This window comes from Giraffa tippelskirchi, chromosome 2 (genome assembly GCF_054371585.1).
Source record: "Giraffa tippelskirchi isolate mGirTip1 chromosome 2, T2T-mGirTip1v1.2.pri, whole genome shotgun sequence".
NCBI classification, from domain to species: domain Eukaryota; kingdom Metazoa; phylum Chordata; class Mammalia; order Artiodactyla; family Giraffidae; genus Giraffa; species Giraffa tippelskirchi.
In genome coordinates, this window is record NC_137276.1 from 14226443 (window position 1) to 14242481 (window position 16039).

The 16039-nt window shown below is 47.6% G+C and overlaps 1 long non-coding RNA gene across 1 annotated transcript; it reads left to right on the plus strand.

The window, feature by feature from the left end:
* The first annotated feature begins 3228 nt into the window (after positions 1–3228).
* LOC145539434 (uncharacterized) lies at positions 3229–9152 on the plus strand. Its single transcript, XR_014077794.1, has 2 exons — positions 3229–7927; positions 8423–9152. It is a non-coding gene; the product is annotated as an uncharacterized LOC145539434 (long non-coding RNA).
* The last annotated feature ends 6887 nt before the right edge of the window (positions 9153–16039 follow it).

The window sequence follows — 16039 nt, forward strand, 5'->3', positions numbered from 1 at the left end:
CATATTGTTGCTAACCTACCTCATCTCTTTTATCTTCCTTCTCCCTGTGTGTTTTCAATTTATCCAATAATCTGTGAGATCCAAGCATCTTAACTTGGTCTGTGTGCCTTTCTATTCTGTCACCTCTAGAATAGCTTGCCTGGTAGTGCATTTGGAGGCTAATTTCTTTACAACATATTGAAAGAGTGTATTGTGAATTACCTACTATGACTGCTAATTAGGGTGAGGGGTAGGGTTAAACTATTTTCTGAATCTAGCTACCAAAAAAGCCATTTCATTGCCATTCAACCATTATCCATTGTATTAACTGCTAAGAACAACTCAGGGACAGGAAAACAGCCATGGAGCTCACAGCAAAAGGAAGACAATCTGATGATTGCACAAATAAATGTGAAGTTTTAACAGTGATAAGTTGTCATGAAGAGAAAGTGTATGGTCCTCTGAGAGCATACGACAGAGGAATCTGATCTGTTCAGAGAAGGCAGGAGTTAATGAAGCAAAGGGAAAGATGACTTGTGTAAGGCCGCATTTGGGATGACCAAATCCACTCACTCAGCAGCCAGCATGGACCCTGAGTGCCTGGCCCCCTCTTGGGTGCAAGAGTACAGAGGAGAAAGACCAGCCCTGCCCCAAGGCAGGTATAAGAAAACACTTAGGCTTGGGAAGGTCCTTGGAGAGCCCTAGGGTCCCAACTCCCAGCCTTATTGATTCTCACTGAGGCAAGCTTCCAAATGCTTATTTGTGAGTTCAGCCCTCCCAGGATTAAAAACTCACCTTGTAACAGTATCTCTGCCCCTAGTCTCATTCTTGAGTCAAAGTCAAATCCAATTTTCAAACCTTCACTAGCTAAAGTCTCTTTGAACTCTTAGGCTTCCCAGGTGGCGCTAGTAGTAAAGAAGTGAAGTGAAGTGAAGTCGCTCAGTCATGTCTGACTCTTTGCGACCCCATGGACTGTAGCCTACCAGGCTCCTCCCATGGGATTTTCCAGGCAAGAGTACTGGAGTGGGTTTCCATTTCCCTCTCCAGAGGATCTTCCCCACCCAGGGATCAAACCCCGGTCTCCCGCATTGTAGGCAGACGCTTTACTGTCTGAGCCACCAGGGAAGTCTAAGTCTTGCAAATGCAGGATAGATAAGAGACATAGGTTCCATCCCTGGGTGGGAAGATCCTCTGGAGGAGGGCATGGCAACCCACTCTGGTATTCTTGCCTAGAGAATCCCACGCACAGAGCAGCCTGGTGGGCTACAGTCCATAGGGTCGCAGAGTTGGACCCGACTGCAACTGAAGAGACTTAGCAAGCATTGAACTCTGGCTTTAGGCAAAATAATCAAGATACAGTTACCTGGCCTAGTCTACACTCTTTACATGTATGAGTTTTTAATCTTTATGACAACCTGTGAGGTAACTCTACTGTAACAAAGAAAACTGGTATTTAGAAGGTAATTTGCCCAAGTCATTCAGCTATTAAGTGACAAAATCAAGATTCAAATTCAGGTCATTCTGACCCCAGACCTGAAACCCACAGGAAACTCAGGGAGCTCCAACCAGGAATTTTGGCTAAATTGCAGCTTGCTGAGTTTTTGAACACTCTCAGGGCTTTTTTCTCCAGATTCTCGTTTGAATGAGTCTTCTCTCTCCATGGTGTCTTCCCGGTGGGATTTCGAGGGAAAGAAACTGCTTCACACAGAGATGTGGGCAGATAGCATCGGGGACACACGTGTGACAGGCGAGAAGGCCGTGGAATATTTGCCTTTCTGGTTCATAAGACGGGAGCAAGGGGCGGTGGACACGAGGTTGTTCAGGGGGGACGTTTTCTTTTTGAAAATCCAGATGAATACAGTTTTCCTTCACCCCTGAATTAGGTGGATGGGTAGATTTTTTTTCTTTTCTCAACCATAGCGCTGGCCTCCGACGGGTCTAGCGTCCAGTGAAGCCCGGCAGTGGGGTGGGGGTTACCTGGCATCACTGGTTTCTATTCAGGGAGGACCAGGCCCGCTGCTGGGGAACGTGGAGGGGGCTTGGGCCCCCGGGCCAGTCAAGGAAAGCCGCGAGCGTCTCTCAGACCGTCTCTGGGGACAAGGTAGCCACCTCCGTGGGAGATGGAAGAGTGGGCGAGGCGGGCGAGGGGGCCCGGGTGGTCGGGCGGTGGAGGGGCCCGGGAGCACGGAGGGTTCAGCCCAGAGCCCCCAGGACGACGAGAGCGCGCGGCTTCCTGCCGCCAGGGGGCCCCTCGCTCAGCGCGGCCGACGGCGGGGCTGCGCGCGGGGAAGAGCGGTTGGGGAAAGGGTGGGCGGGGTGCGTGCGATCCAACGAAGCCTGGGCCCCAGCGGAAAACACTCCGACTAGCGCTGGTGGCGCCCTCAACTCGGCCCCACGGGAGGGCGGGGGTTAGGACAGAGAGTAGGGGGCCCTGGGGAGCGGCCTGCAAATTGACCGTGACTGCGGGGAGAGGGCTGGATGCCGGGCGTGGCTCCCAGTAGGCAATCGTTGGATATTTACTGACTGGGGAGCTCGGGGACTCCCATCGCAGGGAGCCGCTGGCCCGGGAGCCTCATGTTCAAGTCTATTCCATAGCTGACTGCCGGTGCCCTGCGCCGCGACACCCGGTTACACGCAGTACACTCCCCGCACCCCAACCCCCGGTCCTCCAGAGCTTGGTTTAGGGTGAGGGAGCGAGGGAGGTTACGCGGGGTAAGGGTACCCGGAGGAGTCCTCGAAGCATCCCAGCATCTTGGATCCGCGCGCCTGCGCCTCCCTGGGACTTAACAGGCGTGGCCTCACCTGTTTTCTGGACCGCCTGGACCGCTTGATCTCAGCTTCCAGGGAGGGGAGAGGTTTCTTCCCCGAACTTTTGTCCGGATGCTAGGGTGGGTCACTCTGATCTGAGATTGCCTAGGGGACGAGAGACGGAAGCAGACTCGATCAAAGGGTCCGAGGACACCCCAGAACTAATTAATTGAGTGAAAATTCGCGTCAAGGCCTGAGATTCCCGGGAGCCTGCCGCAGCTTCCGTAGGTGCCAACGCAGGGCAAAGGAAACTGCAGTTTAAAGAATGTAGAATGAGTGGAAACCGAAGGGTGAAAGCTTTTGCTTTCTAATGTCACACCAGAAAGGGCTTTGCCTCTGAAAAAAAACAGCTGTGTGATCTTGAGCAAGTTACCCCACCTCTCTGTGTTCAGTTGCCTGCTCTGTAAAATGGAGATCTGAAAACTACTTCTGTCCCATCACTGTGAAGATGAAATGGGATAGTGAACGCGCAGCTCTTAGCCCTGGGTCTGATGCAGGTTAAGGCTGGGTGTGTGACACTTGTTAGGCCAGGGTTCTCATCTCTAGATGCTATCATAAACGAGGGTGACTAGCTTCCCAGAGCCGAGAGAAGTGAGCTAAGTCCTCCCTTCGAGCAAAGCCTGGGCCCTGGTGGAAGACACCCAGGAAGCATGGGGACCCCGGGGCACAGCCTTCAGGGCTGTCACTGCTCTGTATCCACTTCTCCTGAAAACCGGGGTTAGCACCACTGTGGTGCTGCAGCCCCCCCACCCCTTATGGGATGCTCTCTGGGGCACTTTCCTGCAGGGAACACCCTCAGTCCTCAATGGTGACCCTGACTGAGCACATGCCAGCACTTGAACATTATCTCAATTCTCACAACCTCCCTGAAAAAGTAGCAAGGAAAGAGATGTACAGAGAGGCTGAAGGTCTCAAGATCACACCGTCTGCAGGTGACTAAGCTGGAACCCAGAGCGGACCTGGTTCGGAAGTCTGAACTCCTTCTCTGTGTCTAGTGATCTAAACACCTACCTCTCCACCAAGCCCTAGCCTCAAGTATGGGCCCAGTCCTCCAGTTGGTGGTGGGTGTCTTGAAGATGGTACCCACACCCGGCACCAGATGCCCAGCATGGGTTGGAGAAGAGGGCAGTCTTCTTCCAGGCACCTGCAAGAAGCCAGGGCTGTTGGGGACCCATAGGAAGGGGACAAACTGGGGAGGACTCTGGGCCCTGCTGAGCCGCGCCATGGTGTTCCGAATGGGTCACCTGATACCTACCCATCTCTCCCACTTCGGGGTGCCAGGAAGACCGTGACCCTGCCTCCCCTTTGTTTCTTCTCTGGAAAGCCCAGATGCAAAAAAAAAAAAAAGTGCCCAGGGAACTGGTGTTCATTAAAAGAATGAACCTTCCCAATCCTAGATGAGTCTCCGTGTACACAAGCCTCCCCCCTCACCCAGGCCTGCAGTGAGGCCTCCTGGCAGCCCTCACATCTCAGCGGGCACTTGGGTGTCAGAGTCACACCGGGGGCCTGGTTTCGGCAGCCTGGTTTCGGGAGTCCTCTTTGGGGAAGTGAGTGCTTGGGGCGGGGCGGGAAGGAAGGCTTTAGAGCTCCACAGGAGACCTCTCTCGAGGCCTCCCGGGGAGCTTCTAGAAGAGGGCTTGCGGCCAAAAAAAGGACAAAAAGGTTAGCCCCGGCCGCGGAGCAGGGAGATCGCCACCTCCTAGCGGGGCAGTTTTGGCGCAGGATACCAGGGGGCAGTGCTGCGCAGCGAATGTGGACGAACCCCAGCTTGCCGCCGGTTCTCCGACTCCCCTCCGGTCTCTCAAATCCGCTGCAAAGTTGCACCTAGAGTGCTCCTGACCCCAAGAGGCCCCTCGCCGCAACACGCTAAAGAGGGCGCGCTCCTCTCCCTCCGCGCGCCGCGCTCGGTGCGGCCGTCCTGAACGTCTTTGCTCGGTAAAGACGCTGCCACCTGGTTGGTTTTCCACCACTGATTTGGTCCCCAAGAAGCATAAGCTGGGGCGGCGGGGTGCCCCATCGGGTTTTTTTTTGCAGGCCTTGCAGGTCAACCAAGGAGGCTGGAGTTTGGGGGGGCCAGCCCGCAAAAATGCAGATACCACTTTGAGAGCAAAGGAACGGGCTGCTAGCTTTCGATCGCCTGCCAGATTTAGGTAGAAATCAGTCTCAGTAAAGGTCAGCTGAAAGGTGGAGTCCCACCCTTGGCCAGGCTGGAGCCAACCCAGAGGGATGAGGGTAGAAGGGCTGATCTTTAGCCCAGGACCCAGCCTCCAGGCCCACCCCACCCCCGGATTCTGTGCTGTATGGAAAAAATGACTTTCCTTCTAGCCTAGAGGAGGCTGTGTTCAGATTTAAACCTGCAGATGCAGGGGGTAGACAGGACCAGGTGATACTCGCGGGGCTCTTCCTACTCCCGAGGCTATGAATTCCGCTCCCTGTCCCGTGGAGGAGGAAAAGGTCTGTCCCCGGAGCTCCCTGGCCAAGTGAGTGCCCAGGGAGCTTGGTGAAATACAACGTGAACATGGTTTTCTCTTTGGGCTCGGCCTGCTCTTGCTGGGATTTTTGTTTTTGTGTCTCTCTCTCTCTTTTTTTACTAATAGCCGTTTTCCAATAAATAAAATTAAAAGGCAGCTGCACGTCAGCGTTTGAATGCTAGTGGCTGTTTGTTCTTTGAAGAATTCACACTTTAAAATTGCTTTCTGTGAGCCCAGAGGAAGAACTTATAAACCACCGTTATGTAATTTGAAACCATCAATAGCCCCTCTTTAAGGTTGTCTTTATTGTGGGAAGTCAAGGTAATGATTTTGTCGCTGTCTAATTTCATCCCAATGTACAGCATCGCTTTTATAGCCTTTCAAAGGTAAGTGAAAGGCGTCAATCTGGGACCCTTTTTGTGGCCGATTAACAGTTTAAAATGGTTTTCTAACCCTGTCACAACTATTGGGCCGATAAACAGGATTTCTGCAGAGGCATTAGCAAGTCTGTAAATAGATCATTTTTAAAAAACTCAGGCAATTCTGCCGTTCCTCTGGCAAAAATAAAACGTAGGTCCACAGGGTGGTGAGCTTGTGTCTCACCTCCTAGAAGAGGTAGTTATAAGCGACTTCTCAGGAGCTGTTTGTGTCCTGGTTATTATAATGATGATGATTGCTGCCATAATCTTAGGAGAAAGTGAACAACAAGCTGACGACACAGGGGTGGAAATCAATGGCTTGGGCGCACCGCATTGACTCTACCTTATTGTAGGAAATGTCCTTCCGTTAATCACGGGCAAAGCCGGGTGCCGCTGCAGACCGTCTTTGACGTAGAACCATCCAAATAGAAAATCCGATTTTGTTGCAAGGGTTCGACAGAAGAAAATATTTTACGTGGACACTGCTGGGACAACTGCGGGAGAAACGAAGGAAATGAAGGCAAACTAGACGCGCAGGGTGACCCATCAGTCACCTTTCATTCCCGTAATATTTTCAGTAGAAGCAAAAAGACAAACTGGACAATTTGAGACCTTTTAAAAAAAATTAAGTTTAGGCCCAGTCCTATTATAAGTTTATTCCCCCTGACGCCGTTGTGTTTCTCAGATGCATCAGAAATCTTCAACTCCTGGCCCCAGGTCGTGCACCCAGGCAGACGGCCCCACTCCCCCGGGTCACCTGAGGATTCCCTTTGGGTGCGGGCGCGGCCTCCTTCTCCAAGAGGAGGGGCTAGTTCCCTGAGTGCAAAGCGAAGGAGACATTAGAAGTAGCGATGAAACTGTCAAAAGGCCCAGCCTGGCTCCCACTTCAGCAAGTCACCGGGGGAGGCGACACCCTCCTGAAGCGCACCCCCTAAGAAGTTTCTTTGGCGCCGCTGGCGGAAAACTTGGACTGTTTTGTCTTCCCCGCCGCAACCCGGTGCCCCCTGCACGGGGTTTGGGGAGTTTAGGTCCCTGGGGAGGAAAAGGGCAAGAAGGAGCCTCTGGGCTGGCTAGGGATGCGGCCTCCGCGGAGCCGGCCCGAGGCAGGGCCCGACGCCGAGGTGAGGTCGCGGGGAGGACGGACGGGCAGGCACCCCTCGCCCGCGAGGGGCCCCCGGGCGCTCCGAGCCGTCGGCGCGCAGGAAAAGTCGAGGCGCGCGCGCAGAGCGCCTCCCTCTCCGCTCGGCTCCCGGGTCCCACGTGGCGATCCGCACCAGGTCCCGGAGAGCGTCGCGACTCAGTACCGGTGGGGGTGGGAGTGGCGGAGGGGCACCTACCCCGGGCCGGGACCGAGACCGAGGAGGGCAGTTCACTCCCGGCGGTCGCCAGCGACACACAGAACCTGGAGTTCGACTTGCATCTTCATTCCTGGCTCCCCGGCCCGGCCTGCAGGGGCCAGGGAGGCCCCAAGTGGCCATGTTTCCTCCCCTCCTGCAAACACCAGCGCCTGGTAAAACGGGCCACCCCATCCAGCTTGGAGAGCCACCCGGCCGCGGCTCAGTCTCCGCGGCTGGTGCAGATCCGCGATCGAGCCTGCGAGGAAGGCGGACAGAACTCAGCATCCCGGCGGCTCCTGCCTCCAGGAGGCCGCCACCTGGGAGGGGAGGGGGCGGGCAGTGGGCCGTGGGCGGAGGCCGAGCCCCGGGACCCAGTTCGGCTGCCGAGGACGCGGCCTCGGGCTGAGCGGCGCGCTCGAACGGAGCCCGGTCCAGGCCCTTTGGTTCCAGACGCAGCCCGAGTGCTGCCCTGCCTCTTCCCCGGCCCTCCTCTGGCTGCGTTCTCCGCCTTGGGCATTTCCTTTCCCTCCTGGGGTTTCCACCCCCCTGCTTCTCTCTCTTACTCTCTTCTTCGCTGACTCCTTTCCTCCCCACCTTGTCTCCCGCCCCCCACTCTGCAGCAGATCGCAGAGAGAGCCCCAAACAACCCTCATAAAGCCAATAAACTAAAAATGTAAGCCCTGCCCAGATCCTTGTGCGCATCCTGTTGCTTCTAGAAGGCAAATTGACACCGGGAGGATTTGGGTAGGCTTCCTCTGAGAGGCCAGAAAGCTTTGAAACATTCTAAGTCTGGAGACAGTTGGCTGTTTTCTTAGCATCTCTGCAGCGGCTGAGGATTTCTTTCTTCATCCTCAGGCATCCCCAGACCAGGGACGTTAGCCCATTGCACAGATGGAGGACTTGGAGCTGGGAGGTAACCCCAACTATTATCCACTTAAAATTTCTCATGTGATGGATTTCAGTCCTCTGAATATGATCTCTACCTCCTGTTTTCCATTCCTCTTAGTTTCTTAACGTTTTCTTGGTCGATTTAAACAGTAGAAGGAAGAGAGGGCAAAGATAGCCCTGAATCGTTTGATAGAATGAAACAGCAGCCTGGAATTTCAGGCACATAACTACCACAAATGAAACTGTGTTTGTGAAAATCTGTAACCCTAGCTATGTAATCTGGACACAGTCATGGAAAAAAAAAAAGAATACTGCACAGGTTAAAGTGATTTTACAATTGCTTCCATATTTTTTTAATATTTGTCAGAATTGCTGAGAGCACTTTTCCCAAATACAAGGATGAATGTTTCAACTTGGAAACTTCAGCCTATGCCTTAGGCATCAGCAGGCAGGCTACAGTTATCAGAAATCGCTTTTAAAATGTATATTAAAATGATCAAAATTTGTTTCCTTTTTTCAGAAAGTCTCTGAAGTTGAAAACTTTCCGCCTTTACCAAATAGACTTTCCTAAAACTTTAAAACAATTTTCATGAACTTTTTCTTAGAAAAATTTCACCTTAAATATAATATTTCTGGCAGCACTCTTTAAGAAACAGGAGTTGGAGCACAACCTTCACAACCATCAATTTCCTGCCAGATTCTTTGGATTGAGCATGTCTGGGTGCCTGGACCTTCCTCTTCTGGAAGCAGAACTGTCAGGAGGGAAGTTTTGCCTTCCTGGAGAACTCTGCTTTATGGCAAGTCCAGAAGAAATGCAAGTTTTTGCATCCCTATTAGGGTGGATGAGATTTTGGTCTTGACATCAGCGTAAAATCCAGCAGATATTTTGGACATGCTGACAAAATGAGGAAGATGCTGAATCTAGCCAGATTCATGGAGGATGAAAACAAAATTCCAATAATCCCTTGTTTTACAGGATGCACTCAGATACTGAAGAGGCAGTGAGATCAGACTTGTCCTCAGTGTTTTTGTATCTTTCTGTTTATTACCAATTTTCATTCCTTTTCCAGAGCTCGTTTTGTTTAGCCAGCTCTGAGTACCTAGGATTTACTGGAAAACTGTTTGCTTTGGTTTCTCCCTATATTGTTGGTAATAATTTGAACTGAGTCTGCCTAATTCAAATGCTTATACTCTGATTTTGTCTTCAACAACTGGATCTTCAAATTAAAGAGTTTTCCTGTCCCTATGAATTTTTACTTTTCCCCTCTTTATTCCTGTATTTCAGACTAGCTATCCTTGCTTGTTATTCTTCCCCATTTATTCTTTTCTCACTTGAGGTTTCTATGATGGTGATTTACATTACTTGAACACATTTTCAAAACACTTTCAAAATTAACTGATGACTTTTCTCACCCACTGGAATATCATTTAACCAAGGACCCCTAGTCAACACAGGAAGGTAAGGGAGAAAAATGAGAAAATCATAAACAAGTGACCGAGGGCAAAAACATCTCCTTCAGGTTTTTTAAAAAGATGTCTTTAAATTAGAAATATTGGATTAATTACTGTAAGACAAATGTAAATTGCCACTTGCCATTGGATATTCACGTCCAGAGTTCTTTTCTGCTAGCAACATTATGAAACACAAATAGTGGCCATACAAAACATCAAAATGTTGTGTGTCTAACCCCAAATGCCTCGTTTCTATAATTGACAATCTCTGGCATCCTTCTTTGTAGGAAAACCTGTACATAGAGCGAAAGGAAAAGTTGGAAGGACACCCTGACAGCTGATACAAAATAATTCTCTTGTTGAAACAACTGAAGGGAATTCCAGCAGAACAAATGAGTATTTCCATGGTCTGTGTCTGCCCCAAGGAGAGGGAATTTGGGATGGGAGTGGAAATGGCAGTTATCGGGAAATGGAATGCTTGCTCAGAATTCTAAGCAAGTCAATCACCAGACCAGGCAGGAGTTGGTTTTTTGTGAATATCCACTTCCCATTTGTTTTACTCAATTTAAAATTTTTTCCCAAGAAAAAAAATACGCTTGTAAAATGTCTCAGTAGCAGCGAAGATGAATTGGACCGCAACTTTTGAATGCCACGAAGCTTTAATGGAGATTGTAGAAGTTTGGATTGAAAGAATAGTGCCAGCTTGCATTCAGACAGACTATTTTCCATCTGTGTGGTAGAGTTTGAACTGTATTTGCTACAAAAGCTTCAGTTGGCTGAGGGACGACTTTGACCCTGAATTTTCATTTATTTTTTGGTTTCAAACGTGCAAGGATGTTTGTTATTTTCCAAAATGTCCAATTTTCCATCATTTCCACTTTTTATCTGCTTTAATTATGTTTTGAGATACACATTAGAGAGTCTCTACATTTAATATTATTTTACAGGGAAAAAGAGGGAAAGGGAAGGTTCTGACTTTCTATGCCAGAGAAATGAGTTACTGGTTTTTGTCTTTAGGCATCTCTGATTAATACTTAAAAAATAAAGGTGTTCTCACATGCAGAACTTTGCTAGCACAAAGTCCACCAGTGTGATCAGCAGCCCCGAAATGGGAGGTGTCGAAGGTGGGATGTGGAGGCAGGGAGGACTCATCTGGTACCGGACGTGCGATGCAGGGATAGTTTTTTATGGAAAGCCTGTTTTGTCCAGCAGCTGGTGAAATTCAAAATGGTCCCCAAAGCCTGTCTCTGAAGCCAGCAATTCAGGAACAGGAGAGCAAGTTAGCCTCCGGAGCTTACTTCCCCACTCAGCGACACCCCAGCCCAGAGAGCCTCCAAAACAAGACTTTTCTAACCAAAAGGAAGCTGCTGGGAGGGGCTGGGTTCCAGGATCAACAGTTTTTTGCGTTAAAAAGAAGGTAGCAGTTCAGCCCCTTGTTTGTTTTTGCTGAGCACCTCAGTTTAGCCTCTGAGGTTCCCCAGCAGCAGGAGACCATTACCAGGGACAATGTCCTATTCCATTGTCATCATCTCCTACAGAACTAAAACAATGCTCTGTTTGGCCTCCCAGGCGAGAGGGATTTGCTCTGCTCTTCCTGAAGCAAAGTTTCCGACTGAGTTTCTGACCTAGTCACTTGATATTCTGCAGGGACACCTGGGGACAAAGTTTTTAAAAATCTGTTGTCTTGTGTTTCGTAATTTCATTCTCTGAGAACAGCCCAGAAACTCGATTCTCAATCAACAGGAATCACACCGTGGCTAAAGGAAGAAGATTTGCTCAAGCTGCATGGGCTCTATAATTTAAATCAGCTAGATAGGATTTATTTATAGTTGTCTCATTTTTTTTTGTTTTGTTTTGTATTATTGAATAACAAACCCCTAAAAGATTTTCTAATATTGTGTTGTTGACTATCAAACCCCTAAAGGTTAGAAACCACAGAATCTCAAATATTTTCCACTGGGCCATAGTGTTTCCTTTCTGCTCACTTTATACATATAGACACACAGATACGTATATGTCTGTGTGTGTACACGTATATATATATATAATATTATGATATGTCAAGATTTCTAACATTCATGACAAACATTGGTAAACATTAACTCTTTGGAGCTATTTTGTCGTACTTGAGATCTTCTATAAAAGTGAAACAAGCTCACAGAATAGAAAGAAACCCTCTGATCTGCCATAGGCATCTCTCTTTTCACATATCCCTACACTGGTCTACAGCCCTAAGTGTTTTCACCTGGAAAATGTTATGAAGCTTAAGGCAGTTCTAGTGGCAGAAAGACTTGTTTGTCCTGGAGCTAAAGAGTCAGTAGGACACTTAAGACTGTTTTGCCCTTGGACCTGGGGCAAGCTAATTGTCGGCATCGCTCCAGTAGTTGTTATCCATTTATTACTCGTGTTTAGCTATGAGTAACCTGGGAAGCACAAAACATAACAGCTGCTTACAATAAAAGTATAATTGGCCAAGACAGGCAACCTGAGGAGCCTGAACCTCATGCTAATGAGGCCAAGGTCGTATGCTTATTTACTTTGCTCTGAGATGGTAATGAATAGTCCCTGTCTCCAGCACCCCCAGGCTGGATCTGTGCAAATCTACCTTCACATGGCTAGCACAGAAACAGCTCAGAGCCTAGGTCTTACTGGAAAGTGAGAGAGCCACTGAAGGAGATGAGATGGCAAAACGCTTAAGAGTTGGGCCTCCAGAGACAGAGAGACCTGTGTTTGCATCGTGACTCCCCCATTTGCTTTCTTGGTGACTCCGAACAAGTAACTAACCACTCTTGAGCTTCTGTTGCCTTGTTTTTAAGAATAGAGAAAATGAGAATAATAGTACTCTATTATTTGTTAGAAAGCTTAAATGACAAGTTGCATGTAAAGCATTCAGCACTCAATGTTAGTGATCATCAGTATTATCTGTGTATGCAGTGAGCATCCAAGACCCAACCCTATAGTTCTTTCTAGTCTTATCCCTGTCACTGGAAAGATTGTCAGTTCCAAGGATACTGTGGTCACATGTTTTACTTCTAGACCACAGAGACTTGTCATATACAAATAAAGCTTCGTTAATTGGCCTCTAGATTTACGGACACATTCTGCAAACATAGTAGTCTTCCCAATTTTGATTCTTCTATTTTTACGAAAGAGAGTTGAGAAATCCAAGATTTTCTAGTTTTTATAGATAGGAACCTTGAAGCAGGAATAAATTGGAGTATTCAAGTGGGGTATATCAAGACTGACCAAGAGGTAAGATCATTGAAACCAACATATTTCCTTAAAATACCAGTCATGTAACAAAATTTGCCCTTCACAAGGGCTGCTTGAAATCTAAGAGACCTTTTCCAAGTAACTTCTGCTGTATGAGCTGATTGGTGACGTATAAGAAGTTTTCATTTCCCTACTGACGGGCTGAGACTCTGAGAAGCCTATGAACAAAAGAAATGCCCTCCGGCTTTTTGGGAGATAATTTTTGTAAGGTTATGGTTATCTTTCATGCCCTTCTCCATGGCAGTCCCTAGTCCTAAACTTACCGATTCTGAAATGTTATACTTAAAAGGTCATGCTTTCCTGACTATACTGGTTAGTTTGTAACATGATCCCCTTGTATTTTACTAGACATATGTTACATTTGCAGGAAGTCCAGGATTATGCCAACAAGCACACTGGATAACCCCTATGGTTTCTTACAACTATTCTGAAAACTTCTTTATTTTGCTTTTTAAGCAAAACTGTGCCTAGAATGCTAAGTCATGGGTTCTGATCTCTTAAGCGCGTTCTTGATTACTGGGTTGGGCCTCACTGGTTCTGTTCTCTTTAGATCCAATTCTACATCTTTTCTCCTGTGTTACCTGTGAAACCTCCCCATCATGTGAGCTGCTTTCCCATCATCATTGTTTCTTTGACTAAAGCCTGAGTCCCATAATCTCACTGCACTGGCCACAGCTTCAGGGAAGAGATCCATGCTCTCAAGAACTTATAGCCTAGTTATGGGGACACATGTGCATGAAAAGATAACTAGCAGCAGAAAGCAAGGCAAGAATGGGATGAAAATGTAGTCAAGATGATAAGTGCTATGGCACACTGCACTTGGAACCTCACTTTGCTCATTTGAAAAACTGGAGCTAATCCTCGAAGGTCAGCCCCTCTCATGGGATTTCAGTGAAAACCAGATGACATGTCTATATGGGAAGCTTTCTATCAACCACAAATCAACTGTACAGAAGAAGAGTGAGCATTGTTAAAATGTAAGATGCAGGAAAATAACAGAATTCTTATTAAACAGTAAAAGGTTTAATGACAGATGCCAAATTCAATAGCATGGCAGTATGGTTCTATCTGGAGTGGGGATAAGGGTAGGGGGTACAATTTGAAAGGCTGTGCAAAGGGTGTTTTTTATCTTTTTTGCAAAGAGTCTTAAGTTATGTTGGTGTGCTATGTGTTATGTTGGAGGTGGTCACATGAATGTCCACTGTCTCATTTTTATAAATGTTGGTATATATGAAATATTTACATACCATACATATATTCATATGTATATACTCTATGTATATACATACATAAAGAACTTAAGTTATTGGGTCTAAATAGTTTTGTTTTCAGAGAAGGCAATGGCAACCCACTCCAGTACTTTTGCCTGGAGAATCCCATGGACGGAGGAGCCTGGTGGGCTGCAGTCCGTGGGGTTCCAAGGAGTCGGAAATGACTGAGTGACTTCACTTTCACTTTTCACTTTCATGCATTGGAAAAGGAAATGGCAACCCACTTCAGTGTTCTTGCCTGGAGAATCCCAGGGACGGCAGAGCCTGGTAGGCTGCCATCTATGGGGTCGCACAGAGTCGGACACAACTGACGCGACTTAGCATCAGTAGCAGCAGTTTCATTTTACAGATGAGAAAATTGAGACCTGGAGAAAGAAATGCTTGCTTGGAGTCAAACAGCCTCTCAGTAGCTAAACTAGTGTTATACAATATTTTAACTGTTTCCCTTCCCCCTCCATCTGTATTTCCCTGATCTTCTGTAAATCTCGTTATCCTTCATTCCTCTCTTTCACTTACCCTTACACTCAGCAGACCAGCAGGTCCTTCCAGTTCAACCTTCTAACTATGTCCTGAGTCCTCCCACTTGTCCCCATGGCCATTGCCCATGTATGTGCTCGTGCATTTCCCCAGCAGCTCTGAACTGATGGTAGAGCAGGGCAGTGTAGCAGTGGGCAGAGCTGGGGTTCCAGGTTTCCTGATTGGGTCCTGACTGAGAAAGCACTGCATTTATGCACATGGGAAATAGAAGTCACCATCCCTCCTGTTGTACCTACTTAACAAAGCACTTATGCGGATAAATGTGAAGGCACTTTGAAAGTATAAATTGTTCTTTGTATATGCATGTATAGATAGGGAGGTGTACACACAAGTTTCTATGGCTACTGTTATACACAAAAGGCAGATCCACTCCTCTCACGTCCCTCAGTGTTTTCCCAGCTCTCTAATGAAGCATCTCACTTTCTAGAGTACAGTGTGTCATCAGGGGCCTTCCTTATCCTTGCCAGATGGAAATACCTGGAAGGCAGGAGCCTGGGGCCCCACAGGGACAGAGCATGTGCTGAACAGGTGTTGAATGGAAGTTCATTCAGAATAAGCTGTTGCTGTTACTGCTGTTTCCATTCCACCATACGCCTGTCCTTATAGATAGATAGAAAACACCCCCCAACCCCGCCACGCATCCATCCTTTGATGCCTGTTGAGTCCCACGTCTTCAAAAAAGCCATGCTCCACACTCTAGCTCGCACTGTGGCTGGCCCTTCCTTTCTTCTGAATTCCTTAACTGCTCGCAGTGTGGGCCACAGAGTTCAGCCCTCAGGGATGTCTTAGCTTGACATTTTAGTGGAAGATTGGAAGCATCTTGGGCTGGGACCATAATGTCTTAGAGTCTCCTCTCTATAATACATTCACCAGTAAATTTCTCGAGGACAAGGACTTGATCTGTCTTGTTCACCACTGTTTTTCCAGCATCAGTACATTATCCCACAGAATAGATATTCAGTAAATATTTGTTGAGTGGGTAAATAGATTTTACACATAATAAATGCTTAATAGATACTTAATCATTCCTGACCAAGTTAGTCCAATAACACACCTTATTATTATTTCTTCATAGCACTTATCATTGTTTGAAATTATCTAGTTGGCTAATGAGTTCACATGTTCCTTGTTTGTTGCCACTCCAGGGGTCCCCAATCTCTCTTTTCTAATGCTTGATGATCTGAGGTGGAGATGACATAATCATAATAGAAATAAAGTGCACAATAAAAGTAATGCACTTGACTCACCCCAAAACCATCCTCACACCTCTGGTCCATGGAAAAATTGTCTTCCACAAAACTGTTCCCTAGTGCCACAGAGGTTGGGGACTATTGAAAGGGAGCTTATATTTTAACAAGCAAGGCCCTTGTTTGTCTTTTTCTTTTTTGAAACCTCTCTCTTTAAAAAAACAAAAAAGGTTATATATTTATTTATTTATTTATGGCTTTGCTGCGTCTTTGTTGGGGCTTCCCTCATAGCTCAGTTGATAAAGAATCTGCCTGCGATGCCAGAGACTCCGGTTCAATTCCTGGGTCGGGAAGACCCCCTGGGGAAGGGATAGGCTACCCACTCTAGTATTCTTGGGTTTCCCTTGTGGCTCAGCT